We start from the raw sequence: 9,632 nt of genomic DNA, 5'->3' as shown, positions 1-9,632 counted from the left end.
AAATTAAAATATGAATTTATTTTATTTTATTTTATTTGTGGGGTCCATGTATACATGGCATAAAAATTTATTTAATATTGTCAGGTCAAATTTCTTTGATGACACATATAGTTGAGTGATTTTATGAGAGTAAAAGCCAAAGTTGAGTGATTTTATTAATATGTAGCAAAGTTTAATGATTTTGCCACATAATTACTCAAAGTTGAGTGACCTTTTGAGATATTTACTCAATATTCAAGCATTTCCCTCAATCCCCTTACGTAATTTGCAAGATATTGATCATAAGGAAGGCTGTTATATTTTGTAGTACTTAATCTTTTCTTGTGTGCGTTTCCAAATCAATCATTCTCATCATCTCCTTTCAGAACTTTCAATTTCTCCTAGCCATCTTTCTAATAATTAAAAACAATTTCATTATTATATGGCTTTCTTATAAAAGATTAGGGAAGATAAAATAAAAGTAATATTTAGAGTATAAGTTCTAAACACTCGGTAGTGCATATGGGATTTTTTGTAATCAGTATCAATATTTAAAGAGGTGAACAAAAGAATAGATCAGTATGATGAGAAGCGATTAATGTCATTTTTTTTATATTTATGCCTAATGTTTTCTTTTTGCTTATTATCTATAATTCTATATATACATATCTAAAGAAAGAAATCGACGAAGCAATGTCCCATAATATTGAAAAATTTTACAATGGACGAGACATAAATATGATATGGTGTGTGGGGGATTATTTTATTACAATTATAATTTGGGCCCCACCACTTTATGCTCTTCATTCTCTTCCTTTCTTTCGTCCAGGTTTTTTTCTTCTCTCTCCTCTTTCTTTTTTTCTCATTTTTTGTTTTTTCATCAATTTTAAAACAAATTCTATTATATTCAGATCAATTTTTTTTAAAGATATTCTTCCATTTTATTATTCAACTTTTCAATTTTTTCTTAAAAAATCAATTAAACTCCGTAAAGTTTAACAATTAAACCGATGACCCAATAAGGATATAAGATCTTACTAAAATTACCTTTAGTAAGAGTATGTTTTAGTGATATTTTCTCTGTGAAAGATGTAGGAAGCCAAACCAATTATGTTCGAAGACAATTAGTTTAATCGGTAAACTGAACCAGCAACGTGTTTGAACCTATATCCTTATTGGGTTATCGGTTTAACCGTTAATATAACATAAAAATTGAAATCGAGCTGGTAGTCCGATAAAAATTAAAAAATCATTAACCAAATAGATTGCTAAACCAATGACGTTTTTTCTATTCAGTTTATCGGTTAAACCGATTTTTGCATACCCCTAAATTCAGGGTCTACTTTGATGATACTTAGGACTTTAAATTTCTCGGGTGTAGAATGTAGCAACTTTGAATTGAATATATACTAAAATAAAAATAAAAAAGAAAGAAATTCCAATAAATTTCTTAAGGTGTTTTTACTTTTAAAAGTATCCTATCAGTTTTTACACTAATTTTTTTTTTTTTGAGTGTCAATTATTTTCTTTTAAACTTGTACGGATTTTAATTGATTTTTTAAGAAAAAATTGAAAAGCTGAATAATAAAACGGAAGAAATCTTTAAAACAAATTGACTTGCGTATCATAGAATTTAAAAAGAATTTATTTTAAAATTGATGAAAAAATAGAAAATGAGAAAAAAGAGGAAAGAGGAGAGAGAAGAAAAAAACGTGGAAGAAAGAAAGAAAGAGAAGGAAGAGCATAAAGTGGTGGGGCCATAATTGTAATAAAATACTCCCTCACATTGTTTGGGGAATATATCCGGGCCTGCAAATGGCGTATAAATATTTTACACTAGTCAATTAAAGACTTTTCATAGCAAGACTGATACTATATAATATAAATAATAGCATAATGCTCCCTGTGGTTAAAAAAGAATGTGTATTTAATCATTTTCACATTCCTTAAGAAAATATTAATTTTTTAAAAAAATTAGGTTATTTGATTAAACTACTCCTAATTAAATAGCTATTAAATTTGATCACTTAGCACTTAATAAAGACAAATCTAAAAAAATAATGTTAATTCTTTTTTGATTTAATAAATGTACAATCTTTTTTAACAAAAAAAAAAAAACTAAATAGACACTCTTTTTGATTCGGAGAGAGTAATCTGTAATAATCCATGAAATTTATTCAATAGCAAAAAAATATTCTTTACACCCCTTGCACGGATGTATTTCACTTAAATGCATATATCTTTCTTATATGTAGATCTTATCTTATCTTTTTTAAAAAAAAAAAGAGTAAAGCATTAAATTAAAGGAAGGGAATACGTGACTTAAACGCTATGGAGTCAACATCCAAATTAAAAAAGCCTGCAATAAAATTTTAAGTCAAAAACCCATAGCTGCTAAAGCTAGTAGTAATAAAAACAAAAGCATATAATATGAAAGCTTCAATTTTCAAAGCTATGTCAAAACCCTAGCCGCAACTACTACCCTTTTATTGCTCTGCATAACAATAATATACTTCGAATTAAACCTCTCACAGACTCTCAAAGAGTACTGCATGTAATAGTAAATAACTATGTAATAAATAAACAGCTATGCGTAATAGGAGTAACTAGCAAACTTTACTTTTCTGTGCATGAAAAAGGAAATAAACATTTAAGGAGTTACCAGACACAGACCGAAAAGTCATATTTTTATGCTAAAAGAGGAACTCTCTTATTGAATGAGTTTAAATGCTATGCATTTATATAGGGTTAATATTAATTATAATTAATTTAATTATAAAATAATTACAAGTAAATCTCGATGATAGCAGGCGATCAGATAAAAAAGAAAAAATATATATTAAACTACATTTATATGAGTAGTGCATATAACTTAAATTCTTAGCTAACAAAGTAATTGCTTAGTAAAGTATGAAAGGAAAAAAGATTAAAGATTGACATGGAATGAATAACCACTCAAAGTTGATCGAGAGGAATCTTACTTCCTCTGTCCCAGTTTATGTGAAGGTTTGGAGGGCGAGGATCGAAACACCTAATTTTGATTATGAATTCGAGTTTTAAAAACGACACGAAAAGTTCTAATAGTCAACATATATAGCTAATGATTCAAAATATTTAAAAAATTGAGAAAATTATAATCAAAAAAAAATTTGTTTAACTTTTTAATCAATAACACTTTCACATAAAATGAGACTGAGAGAGTAGTACGAGAACACAAAAGGGTGTTCAAAAGCGATTCATTTGCATTCCTAACACAGTTACCTAAGCAGAGAAAAACTATGGCAATACATAGAAATCCTCCTAAACGACTCCTAAAGCTAATACTCGGGATGCTCCACGATTAAGTATACTCATCCAAACTCGCTTTTGTTCAAGTATTGATAAAAAACACTTTGACGAAGATATATAGCATCATTCAAGTAATTATAGATTAAAATTACAAAAATATGAGCTTGTGATATAGCTACACTTACGAATCTCAAGATTACAAAGACTCATCCTCTTTGAGAAAAAAAGGAATGGGTGAGAATCCAGACAGTAATTCCAACCCCTCATCAATACTCCCTCCGTCTCAAAATATTTATCGCCCTTAGTAAAAATACTTATATCAAAATATTTGTCGTTTTATTTACCCAAGATAAATTAAGTAGTTTTTTTTTTTCATTTTACCCTTGTCTTAATTACATCAATGTGTTGACGTTGTGAGTTCACATACCAACATTTAAGAGGTTTCATCATTAATGGAGTAATTATTTACTGAGTAGAGAGAGAACATGATAAAATAAATTAAGAGGGTAAAATAGTCAAAATGTTATCCTTATAAATATTTTTTTAATGAGCGTGTAAATAAAAAATGTGACAAATATTTCGAGACGCAGGGAGTATGAAGAAGGGTGGTTACCAAGAGGATTTCGCAAACCAAAAATGGCAGGCAAGATCCATTATGGTGGGATGGATCGTTCTTGAATCGGCCGCATTTTTATCAATCAACGGAAGTATTACACATACTAGATGGGTAAGATTTCAACTAGAAATAAACTAGTAATTCGAGAAAGACTAATGCAAGAACTATAAATAAAGGACTAAGAAAAAGTGGTACCTGGCATGAGGAGCTCATGTACTTCTCCAAATGCAGAAGATTCAAGAATTTATGATCGATTATGCAAAAAGGTCAAGCCATCAAAGAGTATTACTACTACAATTGAAATTAGACTTTGCATAAGTCAAATATGATGCGATAGAATTAACTAGAGTAAGATCTTACCTGCAAATTGTGAGTGAATTTTGTGAAGGTTAGTATTTGTGTTTTATAGCAAAAAGCAAGAAGGAGCCATAGAACTCAGGATGGATAGCGCCAAATATAATCGATGAATTTGTTGTACCAAAAAAGGATAAAAAAAGATGAATTTATGGGAAAGACAAATTCAGAAAGAAAAAAAAGAGCAAATGAAACAAAAAGAAAAACCAACATCACATATGTTCTATGGCGCTATCCCTCCTGAGCTTTACAGATCCCTCCATACTCTTTCAAGTTTAACATCACTTGTATAGTACATAATATACACCATGTGAATATACATGTGTACTCACAATTCTTTTTTGCCTTTTTTGGTGGTGAAAGAAAGTAGAGAGTTGAAGTGTTTTTATAGGAGGAGAAGTACAAGACCTTTTAGGTGTTTAACATTAGGGGTAGAGGAGGAGGGGGACGTGGTTAAGAACATACCATAAATCAATTAATATAGTATTGCTTTTTTCAGTCTACTAGTCTAGTAATAAGAGGGTTTCAGAATTCAGATCATGTTTAAAGTGATTTGGGTTTGTGGAGGGACGGAAGATATTCTTTTTAATGTTTTTATTCTTACTAATGTTTTTCTATTGAACATTTTGTATATATTAAAAAAAAAAAAAAAATCACGGCAGACTAATTCAGATTCGCATTAAAAAATATATTTAAAAGGATAAAATCCTTTTTACAAAAAGAAAAAAAAATCTAATTCTCACGCTCGAACATAATTTAATAATAATGAGTTAATCCTATTTAGTGATATTAACAATGAGTTAGCGACAAATTTTATAAAAAAATTAACTACGACTATTTAGCAATAGATTAGTGACAAAGTTCATAGTTTTTATTCATTCTCTTTAGTGATAATAGTATATGTAGAGACACATTAATGTATGATGTAAGATGTAGCCATTGAGTTAGTATATTATTGAATATCAATGCAAAAATCCCTGAAATAAGGTGGCTGGCAGTTGTTTGACCTTCGGCAAAAGAGGAGCTCAATTTTGGGGATATGTCATGTTAGTCCTTTTCAATTTTTTCTCTCTTTCTATAGTAAAGATATGGTAAAACACAATTAATTAAAGTTATTTAATTAGGATATAATTAAAGTTATTTAATTAGGATATAACGATATATAAGTAGGGTATACATACATACTAGTCGTACTGGTATAAAAGTAAAACTTTGGGTCAAAGATCACTAAATCATGGCTCTGATTGTTGTCTTTCACCATCCCAACATAACTAGTGAATATGTACTTTAGATGCCTCATTTTCTTCAAAGTAATGATAATTATTTAATTATCTCCACCATATTCTAAGGTCGTGACTTTTCCCTCGAATTAATTTCAGATAATGTCATTTTATAAAGTCAAATTAGTATTTTTGTCATTTAAATCATAAAGTCCCATATAAATGATTTCTTCACTATATTACCTACCCCCTCACTCAATTTACCTGATTATTTTCTTGTTAAATAAAAAAGTATTTTATCGGACAAATTTTACCCAAAGAATGGTATTCGATAAAACTTTGTTATACATTACAATATTTCTTTTCATTGATAATGTGACTATAGCCAAAAAAGAAGTTAATTGGACAAGCTTTATCAGGTAATGATATTGCTAAATCTTTTTACGCATTACAACAATATTTCTCATATGATTATTGGCTTACATAAGCAAGAAAAGTTTTGTAAGGTAAAATCAACGAGTTCCGAATAAATCATAATGGGAAAAATCGAATTCACATCTCAAATGTTTTTTTTTTTTTTTTTTTTTTTTTTTTTGCCTTAGTTTTTAATTGTTATGATACTAATTTTGAAGGTAAATGATAGACTTTGACCAATAATAAAAAATAACAAGACAAGACAAGCAATCGCCGTCTGTGGGGATCGAACCCACGACCACGTGGTTAAAAGCCACGCGCTCTACCACTGAGCTAAGACGGCTGATGTGTCAAATTCGTATATTATAGTAGTACAACCTTAAATTCAGCCCATACACATTTCATGTAATGTGTAAAAATATGTATGTTCCAAAAAAAAAAGTAGTAACTTAAAATGTGAAGAACCTGAAATAATTAGTCGGAACTATATTTGATGTAGCTTTAAATAATAACATTTGTATTAGTTGAAAATAGTTTTAAATCTTGTTAGTGTAAATTTTTTATAAGGACCACGAGAGAGTTTTCATCGGAAAGGAAAATACATGAATAACAAAAATATATGGCACTTCCACATATAAAAATGTATACTTTTAGCTTTTTGTATTTTTGCATAAAATAAAGAAGGGAAAAGGACCGGATATGATCGTGATGAAACCTTGAAATTAACCCCCACCCCAAAAAAAAAAAAAAAAAAAAAAGTAAAATAGCATGTAAAAAACATGCAAGTTGTTTAGAGTCTTTTGCTAGAATTTCTGAAGAAGTAAAAAAGTTGATTTAATCCTATTTTTATTTCCCTTTGTTAAAATATTTTTTTGGAAGTTGAGGGATACTTCACTGGTAAAATTATTTTTTATAAATGTAAGATCTAATTTTGTCATAGTCCTTTTCCTTGTCCTTCTATGACCCTTCCCTTACCAAGAAAAATTAAACGAAAAGTATAAGCTGGAAATTAATAAATTTCTCTTAAACGTCACAGATGCTTGAACTTTTGATAAAGTGCAAAAGGCAATCGAAATTATTTACTGTTCTATGGTTGCATTGTAGGAGTAATTAATAAAATAATATTCATTTTCGGACCAATAAAATCATTAAATAAAGTAATAAAACTGACTGATATGCAGTTTGTGGCTGGCAATAATAACAATAAAGATTATGACCGACAATGATTAACGATTATTTTAACGATTGTGTCTGTGTATGACATTAATCAACCGAATATCACCTCCACTTATGGTTCTAAGATGGCATTTAAATTTGCTTTTCATTTAATTTTTGGAAAATATGCATTTGAAATTTGTTATTTTGAGGAAAATAATTGTGTTTAAATGGAACTATGAAAAAAAAAAAATCTTTGAAGAGAACACTTTTGTAAATCAAACCAGCCAGATTTTTAATCCTTCTTTTAAACTTTATTCAAAGGTTAAACTAGAAGCCGGCATAAGATATTTGATTTTTCTATTTGTTTAGATATATTATAATGGGAATATAACTAGCACGTTTGATTAAGACGGATTCAAAAGAAATAATGTAAATGATGAAAACTCATATAACTATCCTCAAGTAAATTAGGATTGAGATATTGTTATTATTGTTATTTTTGTTAAAGAATTCGTTCTCTTTTCTTTTTCTCCTTATAAAAGCTCTCGGCAATTTCTTTGCAAGTTTAAAACACAAATGTCTAGATCTAGTGATCCAAAGCAATTAAAGACTGCAACAATATATTAGACATTTGATATATAGTAATTTCTTTATCCAGTAATCGATATTGAGTAATGTCATGAAAAATAAAATATCAATCAAAATTGATTAAAAATTAAATATGAATATTAGCTAACTAGTCGGGAAAAGTGGATTTTAATTTGGACATGTAAAATTAATTGTAAGAAAATTTGGCGAAAGTATTTTTTTGGAGGAGCTATATTTTTAAGAGTTTTCCTTTAGCTTTAAAATATCGTTTTAGGCACTTCTATACTTAAAAAGGAAGAAAAACGTCCTTAATAGAACAAATTTTTTAAAAACCAACATGCTTATCAAACTGAATCAACACATAAAACCCGAAATCGTATCAATTATCTACGAGTAAATTAAGCAGTTCATTTAGTGTCAAACCAAATTTAAAAACTTAGTAGCAAAACAGAAAAATCCTTTAGCAAATTACTTTTGCATATTGAAAAGGACAAGAAAAGTACTAAAAATTAAATGGTGCTTGATGGTACATAGGCTAGTGACATGCTTGTATCCTTTCAGTTCTTCAAGAGGAAATGAAGTAACGAAAAAGCTTAAAATACATATGCGGCCCTTTAAACGTGTCAATTTTTTTCATTTAGACACTTAAACTAAAAGGTTTACCTATTAAACACGAAACTCATATAATACTGTTTCTATTGAACACAATTTTTGCAGCAACCCCAAATTCTTTATGCGTGAAAGTTCAAATGATGCTGATGTGGCAATGTTACAAATTAGAAAATGACACATCAATAAAAATAAAAAAAAATAAAATAAAAAAAAGCCTTTTCCTACACCTTCCCTAGGACTCCTTCAAAAGACACCCCACTCTGACCTGAGGATATTCTGCCCCCTGTAATACCACCCCATTTTTTATTAAACAACTACCCATAGCAATTCAACTTCGTCACTCCAGTGTATTTCATTTCAGATTCTTTTATACATCTTTCATTGTTATTTTCCACTTAATGTCTAGCAGAATTTTGTACAACAAATCTCGATAAAATGATATCTGTGGATTCATGGGATCAAACTTGTACAAATTTGAATCATGCATACCCAATAAAACCTTCAAAGGATTTATGAATAGGTGTTTCGATGGACGTGGAAGTGGATTATGTGTAAGAAATAAATCCTTTGTGCGGAAGAAAGAAGAAGGTGATGCTAGCGGTGGTTTTAGGGAGAAGTGAATCGTCCTCCTTCCATTATTTGATGCTCTGTTTAATGACACAATTGAAACAACAACACGAAGGGACCAAAAATTTGATTAAGCTAATTAGCTCAATTCTTCGTTGGTGACTGCTTCTTACTTATTTATTCATTTTTGGTAACCATTAGTGGGATGTTTTATTGATAATAATAAAAGGCAATATTTACATAACTTTGTGAAAACAAAACAGAAAAGAAAATTCAACTGACTGCTTCTTAATTAAATTATAAAGGGACAAATTAAATTTGACATTGCTACTTCTTAATTAACCATTGCAATTTTGATAAAGGGGAGTGAGACAATTTTTATATGGTGATGGGGAGAATAACTGCGGAAGAAAAATAAAAGAAGAAAAAAATGCAAAAATAATATTTGGAGGTGGAGATAGTCGTTGCAAATTGAGTTTCCAAATTGAGGTTGAAGGAGACGGAAGTAAAAGTAAAAAAGATTAGTGACTTCCACTCTCAGAAAAGAGAGTGTATTACACGTGTTATGCCATGTCAGCACATTGTACCCAATAGCAACAATATTGTATGAGTTTCAGTATTTAATAGGTAAACCTTTTAGTTCAAATGTCTAAATGAAAAAAATGAACAAGCTTTAAGAGGCCACATATGTATTAAGCCTAATCAAAATGTGTATGTATGTGCGAAGTCATTTTCTTGCCCTTATAACCATTGGTGCCAAATAGATTCATTCGTCAAAGTTATCAGTAAAAACCCAACAAAACTTCCATCTCTCTATCTTTAGCAAACAACATATG

The 9,632-nt window shown here is 29.2% G+C and overlaps 1 non-coding gene across 1 annotated transcript; it reads right to left on the bottom strand.

Moving 5' to 3' along the window:
* Positions 1-6,142: 6,142 nt before the first annotated feature.
* On the bottom strand, positions 6,143-6,214 carry TRNAK-UUU (transfer RNA lysine (anticodon UUU)). The gene has a single exon. It is a non-coding gene; the product is annotated as a tRNA-Lys (tRNA).
* Positions 6,215-9,632: the final 3,418 nt, after the last annotated feature.

Source organism: Lycium ferocissimum, chromosome 3 (genome assembly GCF_029784015.1).
Source record: "Lycium ferocissimum isolate CSIRO_LF1 chromosome 3, AGI_CSIRO_Lferr_CH_V1, whole genome shotgun sequence".
NCBI lineage: Eukaryota > Viridiplantae > Streptophyta > Magnoliopsida > Solanales > Solanaceae > Lycium > Lycium ferocissimum.
The sequence above is the reverse complement of the archived record's forward strand: the minus strand, read 5'-3'. Positions and strand labels throughout refer to the sequence as shown.